The 21380-nt window shown below is 46.0% G+C and overlaps 1 protein-coding gene across 1 annotated transcript in view; it reads right to left on the reverse strand.

Moving 5' to 3' along the window:
* NTSR1 (neurotensin receptor 1) overlaps window positions 1–21380 on the reverse strand; it is a 55330-nt gene that overhangs the window by 32809 nt on the left and 1141 nt on the right. The window lies entirely within an intron of this gene.

Here is a 21380-nt window from a genome sequence, read left to right on the forward strand (position 1 = left end):
TAAGCTGAGAGTTTGGAAGTTATAACAGAAGCATCTGTGTGCATGTGAGTTAGAAGCCCATTAGATAAAAGTATCTGCAGTGCAGTAGAAGTAAGTAAAGGTGATAGGTTAGAAAAGCAAAATAAACCCTGTGGCAACTCTCTATTGGGTTAGAAACTTCTTTATTGCCTTGTAACAAAGAACTTGTGACTATTCTTGAGCTATGCCTAAATGCTTGCTCCTCTAAAATCTCACAGCCTCTGAAATTGATGTTTATCCGAGCAATAAATCCTTCTTAGCTTGAAAATAGTCCCAGCCCTTCATTTCTAGCAGTGGCAATGATACACTCACCCTGAGCGTGGCCACAGGGAGGACAAAGCCCAGCTGTGCCTGCTGAAAGAATGCCAGGCTTGGGGCAAAGAGCCTTTTTGGTGCTGCCTGGCTGTGACACGGAGCTCACTGTCCCTCCCGTGCCCAGGTGACAGCATCCCAGCCCTCAGCACACTGGCCTCAGCTCTCCCAGGTGAAGGCAGCAGGCTCCAGGCCATGGCAGGGCCCCTGTCCCCTCTGGCAGGGACAGCAAAGTGTCCTCCTGCTGCTGTCCTGCAGCCCCCACATCCATTCAGGCTGTGACACAATTTCAGGGACCGAGGAGAAGGCTGTGCTGGGGGCTGGCAGCTCCCAGGGGTGATGTGCCAAACTCCCTTCTGTGACCGTGGTCGCGGGGGTCTGAGGATGAGGGAAGAGACGAGGATCTGACTCCATGTTTCAGAAGGCTGATTTATTATTTTATGATATATATTACATTAAAACTATGCTAAAAGAATAGAAGAAAGGATTTCATCAGAAGGCTGGCTAAGAATAGAATAAGAAAGAATGAATAACAAGAGCTTCTGTCTCGGACAGAGAGTTTGAGCCAGCTGGGCTGTGATTGGCCATTAATTAGAAACAACCACATGAGACCAATCACAGATGCACCTGTTGCATTGCACAGCAGCAGATAACCATTGGTTACATTTTGTTCCTGAGGCCTCTCAGCTTCTTAAGAGGACAAACCCTAAGGAAAGGATTTTCCATATAAGATGTCTGTGCACCCTTCCCCTTCCCTGAGCAGAAACCCAGGTGAGAAGCAGAGCTGAGATGCTCCAGCCCCTGCCCTTGTCAGTGTGGGTCTCTCTGATTTCGGTCTCAATTTCTGTCTCAAAATGTTCTAAAGATGCTCCATTTTTTCTCCATCATATTGTGAAAACAGGGTCAGTGTGGGATGGGAAGAGGGGCAGGATCAGCTCAGATGCTGAGCAGAGGGCTCTGAGAATCCCCTCAGAGCCAACTCTGAGGCACAGAGCAGGCAAACACCTGCACACATCAGTCACAATAAAGGGCAAATTGGCTTCATAATGAAACATTCTCCTCTTTTCAGTGACTGATGGCTTCTTCAATTTTTTTTTTTTATATCAGGTACACTTCAAACATAATTAGTTTCTCCAGTCTTTTTTCTTCTTTCAACAATAAGGCAGGGACAGAGAAGCAGCACTATTACTACCAATTTCTTAAAATAATTTCTATTTGCAAAAGGCTAATAAAAATTTGAGATACACTGTGACCCTTAAACCAAGGAATTTATTTTAATCATAAACATCTACTTCTGAGCTGAGCCACTGCCAGTGCTTTAACTAACACAAGATGGACTTTGACACTGCTTTTATGGCAGTTGGATACCCCCAGCTCACCTCCACCCCAGGGACAATAAACATGTACCTCAAATGTACCTCTGCTGCTGCCAGGAGTGTCCTTGGCTTCTTGTGGGGGCATCTTTGCCTTACAGTTACACTGAGAGATTGATTTTCTGGTACAAAACTGAGGTGTCTGCTCCTACGTGAGATCAAAGAAGGACCTGCCTTCCCAGGAACTCACCCAGTTCTTTACTTTGTCTTTGTTTGCTTTTCATTTCAGTTCAGTATTTTAATAAAAGGCATTTACCTACAAAATAATAGTTCACAATGGATGACAGGCTCACTTCTGATATTATTTACCTCTTTCTTTTGAAAAGGAATTTTTGCAGTAAAGCCCCATTCAGTTGGGATCTGAGCGTACCCTCAGAAACTCCAAGCTTTGAAAACGTGTGATGGACCATAGAAGACCAGGGATGCCAATTTCAGGTCTGTTTCTGCCAAAAAACCTAAAAAATGTTATTATTTGGTGGGGTGATATTCCCTCTGGCCAGTGCCTTGGACTAAATTTAATCCAGGACAGCAAAGCCCTTCCAGATTCACTTTCTATGAAGGACCAGACATGAGAAGGATGAGCATCAAAACTGGTGAAATGAAGCAATTCAGCTCTGAATTGTTCACAGAGACTTCACAATGGTTAGAGAAGACTCATAAGAAAACCTGAACTTTGTTCTCCCAGATACCTCTTGGCAATGTAGAGGAGATGATCCTGTGTCACTCTGGTAGGAAAAAAGGCATGACAATGGCCTGAAACTTCTTGATTTTTGATTCAGTAAAATCTGAGAGTCTTTTAAGTGACAAGTTCTCATAAATAATTCCATCTAATGGAAGATACTTTGGTAATTGCAGTATTTTAATTTCAACCCTTTAAGTGCAGAGAATTCTCATTAGCACTCAGCATTCAGGTATTGCAATGAATTTTCATGGAGAGAGAGTAGCATGCACAGTGCTGAAATGGTGGAGCTATGATGAATTTATGCATCATTTTATGGACAAAGATATTAAGTGATTCATTAAGCAAAACCATCCATTCCCTTCTGGGCACAAGATAGTTTTTATTATTCCTGTTCTTCAGGTAAATAGAAGGAGGTAGAAAATTACTAGGTCTGGCCTAAACCTCTTCTGCCCAAGCATTTCCACAGTGACTTCCTCTGGTTTGTAGCAAGGTTTATTTATAAATGAAGCTTCCAATGACCTTGGAGAGTCTGATTTTCCATGCCTCAATCTAACTCCTGTGCAATATTGCCTTGACTAAAGGCAATAAAAACACCCACAGGGGAGCTGAAATGCCTGCCAGGCTGGCAGACTGAGTGCATGAATATTATAAATGAATGAAGCAAAATTTGGATTTCAGGAGAAAAACTTGCCTTTCCACCAATTCAGGGAGAACTGGGCCTTGTCATGGTTGTTCAGAGGAGTTTGCAGTATTTTGGAGAAGTGACTCCTCTGCTGCCGAGTGCTGCCAACTTGGAAAGCAAGCCATGGAAATTAAAACATCCACGTTCTCAATTGTTCCACTGGCACTGGAAGAGCTGAAGGAGGAGGAGGGATATCAAATAAGGGTGTGCAAGAACAAAAGTGCTGGTTTCACTCTGAACTCTGAGCTCTCTTGTGTAGCAATGACTCACAAAGTCTCGGGCAAGCGGCACTCAGCAAAGGTGACACCGTGGGCAAAGAAAGAAGAATCATGGCACATTTTCCTTCTAATTGGCTCCTGTCTTTAAATTGGCTTCAAAACTAGATGTTAGCAAGGAGATAAATGCTGCTTCCTTCATCTATACTGCAATTAAATGCTGGGAAAGGTGAAGCACTGCAGGTAAACCTGGTGGGAATCACAAACTCACAGACTGGTTTGGGTTGGAAGGGACCTTAAAACCCATCTCATTCCACCCCCTGCCACGGGCAGGGACACCTTCCACTAGATCAGGTTGCTTTGAGGTCTGTCCTGGTTGTGGGCACTTCCAGGAATGGGGCACCCACAGCTTTTCTGGGCACCCTGTGCCAGGCCCTCACCATGTGAGTAATTCCACTTAGGCTGTGCTGAGTTACCAGCTCAGAGAGGCACCACTGGATTTTGTTTAAGATAGAAATTAAGCATTCCCCAAACCCAGCTCCCTGCTGAGCTGCTGTTTACAATCAGCAGGTGGGTGATGGAGACCAGGACAGTGGCCAAAGGCAGGGCTCAGCCAGCCCAGGGGAATTGCAGAGCCTCACTCCTCACTGCTGCAGGTGTTCTGCTGTGGGCATGGTCAGCACTGCTGCTGCTGCCTCCTCCATTACTCACAGCTCTCAATCACTTCACCTTTCCTGGCACTGCTGCGTTTGGGAAAAGTGCTACAGTGACAGGTCTATGGCAACTTTGACCACTTTTTCAGGTTCACAGCTTACACAAGAGAGTTTGGAAGGGCAGGTCCCTCCTCACTCAGCCCAAGGTTGTGGGCATCCAGCTCCACACAGGTCACGGCAGCTGCACTTGTTAAAAGCACACAAAGCTGTGGCCTCTGCAAAAATCCCGTTTCAGTGTAATTATAAAGACATTTTTGCATGAAAAAAGGTTGTTTGTATGAATACATGCATGGACCAGCTTTAATTCTAAAGGTAGAGTTCAAACCTAATTCGAGTGTGTCAAAACTTCACAGGTGAGGACCTCTCTGTTGATGCATAGGCATTCAGAGATTCTGCTTTTCTGCACAGCCTTTGGTAAAGCAGAGATCCTACAGATGAGAAAAAAAGGGATTGGTCTGATCTTTAATGATACAGCCAGTCTCAAAACCTGAGAACCAAAATAAACACAAAGAAGGAGAGACAGCAGCCACTTGAGTGCTATTTGGATTAATGCATTTAGAACAAATTAGAGACCTTATTAAACACTCTTCCCCCAGGACCTCTCTGGCCTATACCTGAAACTTGCAAGGAAAAACATTTGATCTTTAGCAGTGAAGGAGCAAAAGCAAAATAAATTTTATAAAAAGACCCACTGAAGACAGATACTTCAAACAAAATGAATCAAAAGAGAATGCCAAGAAGATTGTGCCTAACTTCTAGAAGTAAACTTTTAAGTATCAGTTTACTCATTTATTATGCATTAATTAAAATGCTTAAAAAGAAAGTGGAACCTGGCTCAGGGAGTGATGAAGCCAAATCAGTTGTGCTTTGACTCATCACAGTGACACAGTGAAAGCTGTACAAAAATATTACCAGGAAGATCTGTTTGGAGAATTTAAGATCTTAGTGAATTTAAGGAGTTATGACACGCTGCTGTAAGGCAATGGAAAGTACAGGGACTGAGGAGATGTGAGAACACAGGTTACAAAAGCAACTGAAAAATGCTTTTGTCCTGTAAGAGGTTTTTAATAGCTGAAGCAGTTCTCATTGCCTTGACTAAAGGCAATTAGGAAAAAAACCCTAATAAAATGAAAAAGTGAAAGCAAATCTTGTGGCCCTAGAACACTCCTGTACCTGTGTCATGAGCTTTGAATATCTGCTATAACTCAGAGCTGCTCTAAGAGCTTTTGCACTGGTTTTGGACCCCTCTGCAGAATGAAGCCCCTAAATTGAGGGTAAAACCCTGTGCTTGTACTTCTGGAGGTGCCTGGCTCAAGATCCAGCAGCTCAACCAGTCACCCATGAAGGCTGAGGCAGAAGGTGAGGAGTTACAAACCTGGACACAGCCCTTGCTTAGGAATGCAGCAGTTATGGACAAATAATCTCCTAAGAGAGTGGTGAATTTGATGCAAAATGAATTTTTGGAAGGAAACCAAAAGCTACAGGTCATAATTCAATATACAGGACAGCCCAAAAGGGGGGAAATGTTGAACTATTTCAGTGTTTTCAAATAAACACTTGTTTTCTCCCTAAAAACACCAACACATTTTGTTTCAAAATATTAAATAAGAAAATATGTTGATCTCCTGCTTTATTTCAGAATTGTTCTAAGCTAAAGAAGAAAGAAGAAAAAGATGGGTTCTAATCCCAAAATGAAGCAAAGTGATCCACCTCAGCTCGAATAGAAGCTCAATTTTCCCACAAAGTGCTGTAGGTTTAATTTGATAACCCCAGATTAATTGCTTTGTTTGACTCATCCCTGATAAATTTCTTAATTCGTTCTTCTTGGTTTGACCCAAGATCCTTTTTCTCCTTTGAAAACAAATTATTTCACCATGAAACCACAAGCCCCATCATTCTCCCACGTGCAGGAGGAACATCTCCAGTGGAAAGGGAGGAGGAAGGAGGAATGAAGGCTGCAGCCCTTGGGGATCCCCCACCTGCTCTGATCTCATCTGCAGCCTGCTTGCCCAACATTGCTCTGGGTTCCTGCCACAGCAGAGAAGGTCAGGATTTCTCCCAAAGCATCAGTGCTTTTGTGAGCCCAGCATTTGGGTGCAGGGGTTGTGACAGCAAGAAAACTTTGTTTTCAAGCATGAACCACCAGTGCCTTCAGAGCACTTTGCCTCTCCCGCCCCCATCCAGAAAACAAAAACTGTAGAAATGAAGAAACTTCATCTGGACTGAAACAAAGGAGGAGGAAACAGCCTGTCCTTTCATTTTGATGGATCTTTCTCTGCAGGGAGTACTGAATATCTTCATTTTCCAGGTATCATTTGGTCTCAGATTAGTCATTCTTGACACAGGCATTTTCCAGCCAACAGATTAGGCTTCTCCTACTGGGTGCAAAGTATTTGGATGTTGTCTTGTAAAATAAGTAATTTCCTCCCCCTCCTTTTGGCCAGAGCAGTGATTACTGCTCACTGGTTTAGGCAGTGAAAGAGTGGTTTATTCTAGAAAGAATGAAAAAATAAAATAAAACAAAATCCGGGAACATTTCCATTTCCCTCAAAGCTTGCTTAACTTGTTTTAAGGTTTTATTTAAGGCACAGAATGGTTGACAATAAAATTATTTCTCTGAGCTGGGAGAGGTAAAGCAGATTGTTACACACAGGGAGAGGGGAGCTGACTGCTCTCATAAATAAGTCAATGTGTTACTCCTGCAAGACTGGAAGTGGAATGACAGCTCCTCCAGATGCTGATGCTCCAGTTCTCTGTGACCCTCAGGAAACTGAAGTTTGCTAAAAATACCTTCCAAAAGCACACGTGCTCCAGGGCTGCAGAAACCCTTTGGAGCAGGGGAGGTTTAAATGGGCAGATCCCAGCTCAACCTTGGGAACAGGGGGGGTTTAAATGGTCAGATCCCAGCTTAATTTTTGGAACAGAAGAGGTTTTAAATGGCCAAATCCCAGCTCAAACCCCTCCATCCCCAGCTGGGCTGGGTCTCACACCTCTGCCCCCAGCTCTTGTGCCCAAACCTGCAGGAGCATCCTCCCATAGCTGGGGGGCTTTGTGGCCAGAGAATGGGGAGCCTGAGCTGCTGAGCCTGCCCAGGGTGGTGGGGATGGTCCCTGCTGCATCCTGGCTCTCTGGGGAGCAAACCTTTGCTCTGAGGTGCTGCTGAGCCATGCCACATTTAATGGAGATTATTTCAAGTGATGTTTCCAGTAGGGATGTTTCCACACATGCCCAGCCTTGCTCTCCTCCCTGCCCTCTCTTGACACAATGAGGAGGCAGGTGATAAAACACAGCAAAAGTTAAAGGCAAGAGGAGATGGAAGCCCATTAAATTCTAAACTAGAGCTGTGTTTTGGGATGAACATTCCTTCACTCCTTAAAATGCAACTGGTGCTCAGGCAGTGGGCAAGGACATGTCATCTTCCCCTCCTGACACCCAGCCAAAGAAATAAATCAATGTCATCTGTTGTCATCAAACCCCAGCCTCTTTCTCCCCTCCCTTTGCAATTTGATGTCTGAGATGCATGAGGAAGAGGAAAGCACAAGTGTGACAGGGTGATTAGTGCTGATCTTTACTCACACAGAGAATAAGTTACCAATCAGCCAATCTGTCCCTATCTCCTTATTTAAAATGCAAACTATCATGAAGGAAACAATAACATTTTAATTAGAAGGAAATAGAAAAGCTACAGGAGAATGCCATTGTTGCAGTCTGAGGTTCCTGAGCCACATGTAATTACTTTGATGGATCACACACTAAAGGGAGAGTTACACAGCACAGTTTCCACAGCACTTTTGCACCATCCCATCTCTTCTCACTTTCAGTGATGGAAGCCAGGGACAGCTAGGGTGGGAAATGATTTTCCTTCCAGTGCAGCAAGGAAGCCTTTTGGGAAGCAGACCCAGCCCACACTCCAACCCTGCCTGTTTTGCTTTTAAAAAAAGAAGAAAAAAAAAAAAAAGCCTCAGTGCTCCAAACCAAGAGATGCCCAGAAAGCATCAAAAATGGGGAAGAACATGTAAACCATGATGGAAAGTAGAGCAAAAGAAAGGGAAAACTGGAAGTAAAATAACTCACAAAACTTTTCACAAGTATAAGGATGTGCTCTGACAAGGAAGGCTGTCACAGACTGGCCTGCACTCTGGTGTGGTCCAGGGCTCAGCCTGGCTCCCCCAGACTCAGAGCAGCTCCAAGCCCAAATTTTGGAGAGGCACAGGCCAGAGCATCGAGCCTTTCGAGGCGGGGCCTGCTGCCAACACAAAATGTGTCACTGTGAATCATCCACACACCAGTTCCAGACTGAAAACTGTTCCCTGAATCATGGGGAAAAGCACAAATGTTCTGCTCTGAAACAGAAAATTCACTGACTCCTTCTTGAGCCAAAAATAGGGAAAAGAGTTATGTAATTCATTTACTTTGAAAAATAAGCATTTCAAAGTTATCCAAACAGCACTAATAACAGGGAGATCTCTGTTTATTTAATCAGTCCACTTTTTGCTGGGCTTGGTGCTGGTGCTCCAGGCAAGTTTGTCTCATTCACCTTAAAACACAAAACTTCACTCAACAGCTGTGAGAGGCTGGCAGGGCAGCAGCTCCACTTCACATCTACATTAGTGCCTCAACCATGTGCTCCTAAAACCATCCCAGGTTTTGTTGCACACCACGCTGTGAGCAGAAAGAGAAGCTGGAAGCATTTCGTGAGTAAGTCTTGGAACAAGCTGTTTTCTTAGGAGTGACCAGTCCACATTTTTTTTCCCCACTGGTTTGCTCCATTTCCAGCCCAACCAGCTTGGATGGAGGCAGATTTCTGACAAAGTTGCATCTAGAATTATAAATGAAGAAGCCATGATTATTTTCATCTGAAATTCTTGTCTCCCTGGATAAGTACTCTACTTCCCTCAGCAGTCTTTGCAAATCATTCTTTGTGACCAGACACAAAAGCCCTGTTTTCTATGAGATCACTTATCTCCAGCAAAGCTTCAATGGAATATTGAATGAAGGCATCAAAACTCTGTCAAAACAACCACTGCCACAGCCTGGAAAGTAATTTTTCAAGGCTTCTTTCTTGATGTTTGCTGGTAATAATTTTCATCAAGTTCATTCCCAGAAAGGGTTGGGGGGTTTTGTCCCCATCAATCTCTTGGGATGTTGGGCACAGCAGGGCCCAAGGCCAGGGTGGACAGGGTTTGGGACAGCCTGGTCAGGTGGAAGTTGTCCCTGTCCACAGCAGGGGGCTGGAATGAGATGATCTTTGGGTCCCTTCCAACTAAAATCATCCTGTGATTCCGTGATTTACCACTGGTGAAGAGGTCTTTGATTGCTAAACCCATTCCTGGGCGATTCCCCAGCAGCTCCATCTCCCTGTTTGGGACTGCTGTCTGTTTGTAAGGGAAGGCAGCCAGGCAGAAGGAACCTTTCTCCACCTGAGTGGTTTCCCTGACCTGAGAGGCCCCAGCCACAGGTCTGGGCAGGAGAGCAGCACTGCTGCTGAGGGTGCAGGATCTGGAGAGGAGGATGGGGTGGGTCCATGGGATGGCTCCATGGAGCACCAGAAGGTTCTCCAAGTGTGCTTGGAAATTTGTAGGACATAAATAGAAGGAAATCTGGTAACTGTTAAGGTTTTCATAGAATCACCATTGCTTAGCCACTCAGTATGGGAATTTTTCCTAACATCCAAGCTGACCCTCCCCTGGTGCAATCTGAGGCTGTTTCACCTCATCCTATCACTCATTGCCTGGGAGCAGAGGCTGACCCTCCCAAGTGTAAGGAACTGAGGTGTGGACCAGCCTCCCAAAGAGGAAAGAAGGCCAATGCTGGAATGGAATTAATGCCCAGAAGATTTTTAGCTGTGCTTCAGTCTTGTCTCAATGGTACCCAGAGGTCACAAGTCAAGATCATCTCCACAGCCCAATCAATGCATGTGACCTTTGAAGCAAGCTCCTCTCTGCTGCCATGAGAGTCAGGAGAGGTGTTAGAGCAAATCCAGATGGAGAATGAGGCACTGCACCCTGACAGACACAGCCCCAGCAAAGGGCACCTGGCACAGCCACCCTGCGAAACTGGGAGGGGAAAGGAAGGCTTGTAAACCACCTGAACTCCTTCTCCTGAAAAACCACCTGGAAAGTTTTAGTTGGTTTTTTTTTTTGGTTTTTTTTTTTTTCTCAAATTGGAGAGCAGAGCTCTGGTTTGGAGCCCCAAGGGAAAGCATTGGCTGTCTCTGCTGAATTCAGTGGGGAGGAAGCCAGCCTGTGTGCAGGCGTGTGGCTGCTGCGTGCAGCTCCAGCTGCAGTTCTAGAGCCCCAGTCAATAGCTGCTTTACAGAAAAAACAGTTTTGTTTTGCAGGCACAAAGACCTCTTCTATCCCTACCCAGCAGGAGGTTTATAAAACTGTCATTTCTTGCCCTGTTTCTGCCCTTGCCTCTTTGCTTCTACTTCTTGCAGGCTGGCAATGGGTTTCTTATTGCTTTGGGTGTTTTCTTTTAATTGAAACTGAGTAAATTTCATTCTTCCCCTAAATAGTTGATGAGTTTAACAATTTTTTCCATTATTTCATGGGGGTAAAACCAACAACCTTTGGAGCAGAAAACAGAAACATTATTTGAACATGGTCTATGCAAGAGCCCAGAGATGTAACCTCACAATGAGGGGGCAGCTCCTGAGGGCCCTTAACAGCAGCTTTTGCCTGGGCAATATTTAAGGGATGAAGTTCATCAGAGCTCTACATGATAGGAGAAAACCTCTGGGGTATGACCAGCGATTTTCCCTTTCCCAAACACACTCTTTTTAAAGTAAAAAAGAGTTTATTTATTTCTGGTGTTCACTATATTTCTAACAGTATTTCTTGCAGCAGCTCCATTGATAACAGGGGCAAGAGGGAAGATAAAAGCAATCATGAAAGGGAAAGACCTTCTGCCTCATGTCCTCTGATAAAGCCATTCCCTGCAGATCACATCTCCTGCCCCTTTGAGAGGAACTCAGCAAGGCAGGGACAGGGGTGGGAGACTCATTGGCTGGGGAGAGACAGAATTGCAAAGCAGTAAAGCAGCTGGCATCTCATTCTCAAAAATAAATGGCTCCTGCCATGCTTCATCCTCATGCTCTTTTCCTGCAGGACCCCTAACATTAATGGCACTGAGAAAGAGGCCTCTTCTTCCTTATAAAAAAGCAGAGCAGCTCCCCCAGGCACAGCTCTATCCTGAAGCCCCATCCCTGTTTTTAACCTGAAACATTTCTCTTCTTTCCAAGCATCTCCTTGAGGTTCCAGCCTGCCCCTCATGCAGTGGGAGCCACCCTGCAGAGGGGGAACTGGGAGAGCAGGGATTGCACCAAGGTGAAACCTTGTTGAGACAGAACGTAATGGGAAGCACCAGTGTGTTGCAGACATCTTTCATGAAAAATCCTTTCCTTAGGATTCTTCCTCCTGAGAAGCTGAGAGGCCTCAGGAACAAAATGTAACCAATGGTTATCTGCTGCTGTGCAATGCAACAGGTGGATCTGGGATTGGTCTCATGTGGTTGTTTCTAATTAATGGCCAATCACAGCCCAGCTGGCTCGGACAGAGAGCCAAGACACAAACCTTTGTTATCATTCATTCCTTTCTATTCTTAGCTCAGCTAGCCTTCTGATGAAACCTTTTCTTCTATTCTTTTAGTATAGTTTTAATGTAATATATACCATAAAATAATAAATCAAGCCTTCTGTAGCATGGAGCCAGATCTCTGTCTCTTCCCTCAACACAAGACCCCTCTGATCACCATCACCCCAGTGGCACCTGATGGGACCTGGAGGAGCAGGGAGGGTTTGTGGCTGGGGCTCAGCTTGGGCAGTGGGTGCTGGGAGCCACAGCCTCTCTGTTTTGCTGTTATTGTCCCCTCTCTGGCCTGGCCCCTTGGAAAAGCCCTTTCCTTTGGGTGACTGAGGTTTTGTTCTCACTGGGAGCACTGCCCTGGACACACTGCTGGTGACACCCCCGTACTTTGGCTTGTGATGAGCTGAGGGAAAATGCACCCATAATGGAGCTCATCTGGAAACTCCCTGAGCTTTTTGCTGCTCCCAAGCAGGGTATTCAGCAGTGACACAAAGTCTAAAAGGCTTCTGCTGCTTCCTTTGACTAAGAAAATGCCTATTGCAGCTGCTGGTGCTCTGTCTTCAAACAAACTCCCTTTCTTGCTGGATACTAAAGAATAAATGGTATTTCCTTGGCTCCAGGATGCTCTTGGAAAACAACTGTCAGCTCAGGCAGCGTTTCTGGCCGTGCTGCCATTGCATTGACCCCTGTCCACCTAAAGCTGGGCTGGTTGTTCCCTCCTGATCCTCCAACCCTGCCCTGGAGCAGCAGCTGCCCTTGGCAGTCTCATCACTGCTTGACTCCCCCTTGGAGAAAGGAGGGGAGAGGTTTCCCTTCCCCTGTGCCACAAGAGAAAAGCTCTCAGCAGGCAGCAAGTGCAGCAGTGACAGAGCCAGTGTCTGTGTGGTGGCACAGGGAACAAGTGGCATCACTCTGGTGGGGCAGCAAACAGCTTTGGCCACATTTAACAGCGTGCTGTTGGTCACATTTTCCCTCCATGAAAGGTGAACAGAGGAAGGAACAGATCCAAACCAGACACAAATCCTGCTAGAAAATTCCATAATGAGGTGCTGGGCCCATGGCATTTCACCTGACAAATTCACCAGAAAAGATCCAAAGGAATAAACCAGCTCCAGACAATCTCAGGGCAGGAGAATAAGATCAGTATCACCTTAAACTTGGGGAGGTTAATTTTCCTGACAGCCTGTTTAAAAGAAAAGTGGGTTATATGATTAAAAGCAATAAACCCCTCTCCAGTGCCCTGTTGTGTGACCAGCAAAAATAACCTTTCTAGGTTCTCACCCACCTGGATGTCAGCATTTCCCAGAGGTTTTCATGCCTCCAGCCCTTTTCTTTGGCTGTGGAATCACAAGCAGGCTCTGGGGCACTGATTTTTGCAAAACAGCAGGTTTAGGTATAGATTTCTGGATTCAAGTATTGCCAGCACTTGCCTACAAAGCATAAGGCACAAATCCACAGTGTATAAACCAGAGTAATGGAAAAGCCAGGCTGTTAATCTTCATAATGTGCCTCTCAGTGGGGATTTCACTTGAATGTTATTTGCATTAAATATGATACTGAGTGGTGGATATGCAGCATAAATAAATGAAAGGCCATATTTAAGTCAAACACTGGCCCCCTGTTGTCTGCAGCCCCAAGTGTGAGAGCTGCTGACAGAGGCCAGTGCAGCTCTGTTCATCTCCTGACCTGCTGAAGGGAAACGTGGCGGCAAGTTCCAGCACTGGTGCCCTTGGAAACTCTTTACTGGGGGAAAATTAACCTGTTTCCTGAGGTTAAGGGTGTCAGCCCAAGCTCTCTGAGTGCTGGAGGTATTGTGGACAGTTTTGCTTCTCTCTCCCCCCCCATGCCCTCACTCTGCTTATGGATTTTCTCCATAAAGGCTGAGCAGGCTGAGCTTGGGCTGCTGGGGATGGCAGCAAAGAAAATTCAATTAGACTTTCAAAGGAGAAAAAAAGAACTTATCCCAAAGGAGAAGTGAACTTCTTGGTTACTTTATTACTGCTTTTCCTCTCTGTTTTTCTCTGCTGCAGCTCCTCTCAGCCTCGTGGAGCCTCAGGTATTACAGGGGTTTTTTTTTCCTGGCATGGTTTGATCTCCAGGCTGTGTTCTGAGTGCCAGGCTGGCCATGTGCCCAGCTCCTCTGGACTGCTGCACTCTGAGACACCTGCTGATCAAATTCCTGCTCTTTCTTGTTTCCCTTTCAAGGGATTTTCTATCCTGCATTAGCCAGGAAACACCTGCAAGCAGTCAGGGAGACAAGCCTGAGGCAGAGTTTGCTCCTTGGCTTAGTAAGTGCAGTCTATTAAGTGTTTGGGGCATACACAGCTCCCCATCATGGTACCTTGAGGTCAAATAATCTCTTTATTAGTCTAAACCTATCCTTCTTCTGCCTACAGTGCTTTATCAAACTTGACACACTTGGATTTAAGGAACAAGTATGACAGTGTCACAAGCCCATGACTGACAGCAATAAAAAATGAAACATGAGAAACTCAAAGGATTGAGTTTCTTTTTTGGAATTAAATGAGAATATTAAACTGTATAAATTACCCCCGTGGGGATAAAATGTAAGGTCTTTGCAGGAGGAATCAATAGTGATGCCAGTAATGAGTTAAACTTTCCCAGCAGCTGTGTGAGCTGCATTTTTATAAGATGGTTTTGAAAAAATCATTGAATAGGAGAGGAAAGTGGGTTAATTTCTTATTGAACATACTCAAATAGTTATGGACTTATTAAACAAATTCTCCAAGGGAACAAGGTGGTAAGAAAGTCCTGCCACATATTAAGCACACATTTGCTCAGTTCAGCAGTGCAGACACCCTTTGTTCTTGATTAAGTTAAAATTAATAGGATGTGGCATTGCAATGACTGTATTAATTAGCTCCTTGGAGTCCTGATCAAAAGTAGGGGTCTGCTGAGCCAGGTGTCATCCTGCACCCCAGTGCTCATGGCACATCTGCAGCAGGTCCCTGCCCCCAGCTCCGGGATGAACCCCTAAGGTGATGAACCCCTAAGGTGATGAACCCCTTTTCTCAAGCTTAGAGGAAAAAAACCGGGATGGTTGAGGGGTGAGATGGCTCCTCCCCTGGCTGTCTGACACCTCCCCAAGCCCCGAGAGCAGAGCAGGGAGCACCTCAGGCTGAGCCTGGCAGGAGGGGACCAGCAGCAGGACCTGCCCAGGAGGAGAAGGCAGCAGGGACACCCGTGGATGGGCCTTGGCAGCAAGGGGCTGCTCCCCTGCAGGTGACAGCCCAGCCATGGGCAGTGCCACCCAGCCCAGGGCACAGCCATGGCACAGCTGCCCCTCCTGTGCCTCCCTGATTCAGTGATGCTGCCTGCTCTCTCCAGGACTCTTCAGTCCAGAGCTACTCCCAGCTTTTTCATGAGCATTTTGCATAAAATAGATGCTTTTTCTCCCCTTTCAAATATTAGGCTTTACGAAAGTTTACATTTTTTCTTTGTTTTGTTTTGTTTTGTTTTTTTTTAATCATTTCTACAAGGAGAATCTCTCCTCTTTGATTCCCCCTTTTTCTCCCCTTTCAAATATTAGGCTTTATGAAAGTTTACATTTTTTCTTTGTTTTTTTTGTTTGTTTTTTTTCAATCTACAAGGAGAATCTCTCCTCTTTGATTCCTGTCTTCAGCTGACAATTGCCCCTAGCCCATGGGAACACAAAAGCTCCAGAGAAACCTCACTGAACTTTTCCTCAGAGGAAAAGTTTCAGCCACAAAGACCTTTTCCACTGCATCTTTCTCTCCCTGGGAGAGGAAAAGCCCCCATGGAGCCCAGCAGGGCACTGAGAATTCCTGAAGTGCAAAGCCACAGGAGATGAGGAGCAAGTCTCACATGCTGAGACCACCTGCAGGCCAGCAGCTCCTCCAGCCCAGCAGGTGCATCCTCTCCAAAGGCTGAGGATGAGAGTCACACAGCCCAGCCCAGCCACAGCATCCCTGTCCTGGCACGAGCAGGGGGGGGTGATGAGTTCCTGGTACCCCCAGAAGGGAGGAGGAGGAGGAGGAGGATGGACCTTCTCAGACAAGGCACCTGAATAATGGGATACAAACTTGTCTCACTATTTTCCTCCCATACACAGAAAACAAGAGAATGCAGAAAAACCCTGGGAATGAACTGTCAGCTCAGAAATGTGCTCCCCAGCCAGGGTCAGTACTCCACCACCACCACCTTTTCTAAACCCAAGCACTTTTTTCCCCAAATAATTCATCAGCTCAACTGATTTATCATCATCATTATATGTCTGGGGTTTTCTGAACCCCACACCTAAGAGAATTTGCAATTGGACAGGAGAAATGGTGTGCATGGGAAGCAAGCCACGGGGGAGATGTCACTGGAGCCCTGAGTGACATCCCCATTTGGGCACTGCAGGCATCTCCAGCTTCTCACAGCGAGAGTGGCCTGGCCTGGAGGGCAACCAGACAGCCTGGGAATGTAAAAACCCAGATTGATCTGCTTAATGGGAGGGAAAGGAGAGGTGTCAGCTCTGGGACTGATGGGTTTGGCTCATTTAATGCTCTCAGCTTTAAGGCTCAGACTTCCCACCACGTCCCCCAGCCCCTTCAGCCACCTTTGCTCCCTCTCTGTCCCCTGGCCCTCAGCAAGGGGCAACTTCACAGCAGGGCAAAAGCCATGGGGACACCATGGAAGCCCAAATTCCCCACCCAGGCACCCCTGTGTCCCACAGAGGGGGTGCTGCACATCCTGCCTGCCTCGGGCAGGACACAGAAGCTTTTCTAAACGTCAGGAAGCAAAAAAAGCCATCTGTGAGTCTGGAGCAGATGCTGCACAGAGACAAGAGTGAAAGTCTTCAAGGGAAAGGAGGGGGGAAGCAGGGAGATGACAATTAAATGGCTGTTTTAAATGATCTGAAAGATTAAAGGCAGATGAAGGTTTTTGGATTTTTTTTTCCTTTGGGACAAGCAACTACAAGATTATCTTTGTGTCTTCTGCCTTCACTAGCTGCTGGTAAAAGGAAAACCTAAGAGCTGAATCAATCGGCCACATTTCCTCATTTTTTTATTATCTCTCCAGCTGACATCTTGGGAAGGGGGAGGGAAAAAGAAATCAAGTGAATTAAAATCAATTGGGGGGGGGGAAAAGACAAGAAATTATGTAAGAACTGGCAAAACACAGCAGGCAAAGTGGTTATGTAAAGCAATGAACACAAGAGCTTATTTAAATTAGATCTAGCTGCGAGACAGAGCAGGGTGTAAACGGGCTGGGATTAGGCAGGCTGGGCTGTCGTGCATAGCTGAGTTAAAGCCCTGGCTTCCCTGAATAGCCCTGGAAAAAAAGGCAGCATTTTAGGGATGCTCCCACCACAGTAGATGGGATTGCTGCTGGGGTCCCTCTCCACCACTGTGGGGATGGATCCAGGCACATTTACACACCAATATCCTCATTTTCTTGTCTCCCTGAGGGTGTGGCAGCACCACGACCTGATGGGACACAGTCCTGCCACAAAGGTGGCATCTGTGAGGGGTGAGTGGCACCCAGGACTTGTCTGGAGCAGTGAGTGATTTAGAACAGCTCTGTTATTAAAAGCCACCGTAGGAGTTTGGCTGTGACTTAAGGAAGAGAAATCAACTTCAATTCCTTCAGTCAATACCAGTATAAACAAGGATTCCTGGAGTATTGACTAATCCTTGATAGGATTTGCCAGCAAACCTGGAGAGAATTCAGCCACTTGGTTTTATGGCTTGCTATTTTCACATAATATGGAGAAATGCTTGTCATGTTTATTTACCCTGCATCACAGATCTGACGGTGGGCAGGGCCCTGCCTTCCACAGCACCAGAGCAGTGAGCACATCCCACCACCCTGCCAAGGTGCTCCTCACCAGGGGAAAGTGCAAGGGAGCGTTTGCAACATCATACATGGAATTAATAACTCTGTGAGCCCCTCACACAAATGGAAATCAAATAGATGATCTTAAAAGAATGTGTAGAGAGCATGGCAATGGATGTCAAGACTCCTGGTCCTTCCTTTCCATGCCCTTCACACCTGAGGCTCTTTGGCAGGTCCCTTCAAAGGCGTTGTGTGAAGAAATGTAGGCAGAAATAAACCTGAGGAGCCACTTGGGCAAACAGTTGTTTAGTGTGCAGAGTTATTTACTCTACAAATCATCCAAACTGTGAGCAGCCTTTATAAAACATAATAAACAAGGGCTCTGGAGGGATGGGGGAGCTGCAGCCATGCAGGCTGGGCTGATCCACGTGGAACAGAGATCCTCCCAAAGGGTGAGGAGGGCCAGAGGAGTTCCCCAAGTGCTGCCCTCACAAATGAGCAACTTGGAGCTGCCGGAGCTGTGGCAGTTTCTGGAGGAGCAGGGCCTGCTGCCATGTGTTTTAATAAATGGGATCACACCAGCTGTCTGTGCAAATCAAACATTAGCATGTGTCAGACACTCTCCAGGCACTTGCTGTGACTTGGGGGACACTTTGCAGCAGAGCCATCCAAGCACAGGCTGTGCCACACCAGTGGGAAAACACCTTCCCCTGGGAATTTTGGGGGGCCAGGAGCTGCTGACACCCAGCTCCCCTTGTGCCCAGCCCAGGCTCAGATGAAATCCAGGGGTTTTAGTTTGAGGAGCTCTGTGTGTGGGGACTGACAGTGCACCAGGATTGGAGGGTGAAATCCAGGGGTTTTAGTTTGGGGAGCTCTGTGTGTGGGGACTGACAGTGCACCAGGATTGGAGGGTGAAATCCAGGGGTTTTAGTTTGGGGAGCTCTGTGTGTGGGGACTGACAGTGCACCAGGATTGGAGGCGTTTCCTTCAGCTTCCCCTCTTCCCCAGGTTCTGCTGTGAACCTCTCCAGAAAGCAGGGATGAGATAAGAAAGTAATAAGCAGGAAAATCAATTTGCACTGCATCTGACCAGTAAAATTCAGAGCTTTTTGAACATCAGGGCTGAGGCTGTGCAATGTTTATGGCACACAGGGCTGCACATGGTAAGATCAGGACACTCAGTGGGATCCCGGTTTGAGGAAGTTGGTTCCAGAGCCAGCCCCACAGGCACAGACTCAAAAATGAACAAGGAAAACCTCTCATCCTGCCCCAGAACTCTCATATCTATTGCTGCCACAACAGGGAGATTTAAAGCCTCCCCCAGCTGAAGTGCCATGAAAACATGAATTTACTTGTATGGCTTTAAGAAGTGTTTAATCTATGTGGAAAAAGAACCCAAAACTGGCAGCAGTGCTTTTCGGGGGATGTCTGCCAGCTAAAGGGTTTGCTAGACCTAAATAATGTGGCTATAATGGAACTTACTCCTGGTACCAGATCCCACGTGGATGCCAAAATCCAAAGCAGACATCCCTGACTGGCAGAAGCAACATGAAAACTTGGCAATGGAGAATGCATAATAAACCAGATCCACAGGCTGATTAAAGCAGCTGCAAGGACAGTGATGAGCAAAGCTGGGAAATAGTTCTAAGAATTCTATTTTAGAGCCCACACAGGGCTTTATGCCTCGATGGCAAGAGGTGAGGTGTGCCTGGTGTAGGGATGGTGGGGACACACAGTGTCACCCTGCAGAATGCCTTACCTGCTGCTCTTCCTGATTATGTGCTGCCCTGAACAATTTGTAATTGCTAGAAGAATATCAGTCATTACCTCTTAGAGTTGTTGTGGAGCTTAAGTGGTGCAGGTTAATACATGCAAGAACCAAATTTCATGAATGTTGTTTGAATAATTACTTTTTTTATTTTTCTTACAAGGAATCCTGATTGTTCACATTCAGTCTAATTCCACTCAAGAATGTCCACTAAAATTTGAATACTCAAAGCAAATACAGAGGAACTTTTTCAAAACCAGAGATGTTGAATTACTACAATCAAATAGGCCCTTACAATCCAGAATATTCTGTGATTCTGTGAAATACTTTTTCCAGGAAGCTTGTTCCAGTTCAGAGAGGATCATTCTCCTGTAATGATCCCAGCAAAACCCTAGATCACACTGGTCTCTGAGGGTACAAATGGTTACAATGCCCTGTTCTGGGACAGAACTTGAACTTCTTTCAATCAGTCAACACATAAAACCACTTGGAGAACTAATGGCTTCCAAAAAAGAAATGCCAGTTTGCTTTAGACAGTTTGCCAAACAGGAATAGGAGTGAAATGTGTTGAGTGATTTATTACAAGTGATTTGCCAGCTCGAGCAAGTGCATCACTGCTCTCCTTAATTTAAAGACAGAAAATGAATTCAAAGAGATGCAGAGATGCTCTAAAGCAGCTTGAACCCACCACGAAAGACCAGGGCTCCAGATTGCCACCCAGCAAGACCTCTGCACGTCACACTGCACATCAGCACTGCCCTTTCTCTCCTGGCTCTTCCATCATTTGTCTTTTTTTAAACCTCTGCGCAGCTCGGGCCGGCTCACACGCTGTGCCATGGTTTCCATTAACGCACTTCAAACCTGACTTGCAGCTGCTTTGCTTATTCACTCCAGAGCCCTCCCCGGCCCAGGGCCCTGCCTCACGTTGTGTGATGCTTCCCTGTGCTCAGAGGAATGGAGTGAAACCATGAAACAACCTTCCTGGCTTGGCAAAGCCGCTTCTGCAGCCAGATCCCCCGAGAAGGAACAGATTGGCACAGTTTGGGGTTTGGTCCTTCCTTCTCCCCCAACAGCTGCCTCTTTCTTTTAACTTTTAAATTAATCCACTAGTTAATTAAAGATATATATATGAGGAAAAGCCCACAGGTGAACTTCAGATACACACAATATATTCATGTCTTCCTACTCCTGACTTGGCTAATGGGACAAGGTATAGCCTGAATAATTGCAAGAGTCTAAGGTACACTGGGAATTGTTTAAAGTGTAATCTCCAAAGATATGGCTAGGAAATAATCCTCTGGTTTTAGCCCTGCCATGGTAACAACGAGCATCAGTTTAATCCTAGAAGGAAGATGAGTGGAAATAATGCATTTCAGTCCCATTGTTCTCAAATCAGATGGCCCAGCCTCCTCAGAGAGCAGAGAATTTGGGTTAAGTACACTGGGCTGCCACTGACAAAACCTTCCAGGCATCTACAGGAGAAAGGCAGCCCTCACCACCTCAGATGAAAGTTAGGGATCGTGATAAAATTCAGAGGAAATCCAGGGCTTCTATTAGGGCTTGATTTTGGTTTACTTGAACAATACAAAGGGGAAACTGGGAGAGTTATGTCTAAACATTTACTGACTCTGGTCTTAAATCTAAATGCACATACCCTCACCTGCTTTTAGTGGGAAGGAATGGTTCTGATTCATTTCCATTTAAGTTCCTTCCCTTCAAGTGTGGGAACATCCCAGCAACTTCAGTACCCATGCAGCTTTAAATTCCAGCTGCCCGCTGATTAACCCCACCTGAAATTCATGTTCCAAATGAAAAATTGAGCAGCTATCACATGCAAGCCTGGCAGCCAAGGGGCTATGGAGATTGGTGTCTTGCTCTCTTCTGTCCCTCCTTCCGTGTCTCTTACATTTTTCAAGCTTAATGCTCCAGTAAACAAATGCCTCAACCCGCCGGAGCACTGGAGCACGGCAAGTGTTGATGCTGAAATCCCTTCCACGCATGGGTGTGTTGGATTTAGCACCGTGTGGAGAGCAGCAAAGCCGTGCTGAAGTCAGGAGGGGCTGCTAAAACCAGCTACAGATTTCCCCAAAACTGCAAAAATAGCAGCCTCTGGCTTCCACCATGCAGCTCCTTTTCAGAAGCCTGTGCTACACCCTGTGTCCAAAACTTTCTGAAATTAGGAGCTGTCACTACACTGAAGAAAACGGCTCTGGATCAACACAAAGAACGG

Source organism: Molothrus aeneus, chromosome 17 (assembly GCF_037042795.1).
Source record: "Molothrus aeneus isolate 106 chromosome 17, BPBGC_Maene_1.0, whole genome shotgun sequence".
In the NCBI taxonomy this organism is placed as follows: domain Eukaryota; kingdom Metazoa; phylum Chordata; class Aves; order Passeriformes; family Icteridae; genus Molothrus; species Molothrus aeneus.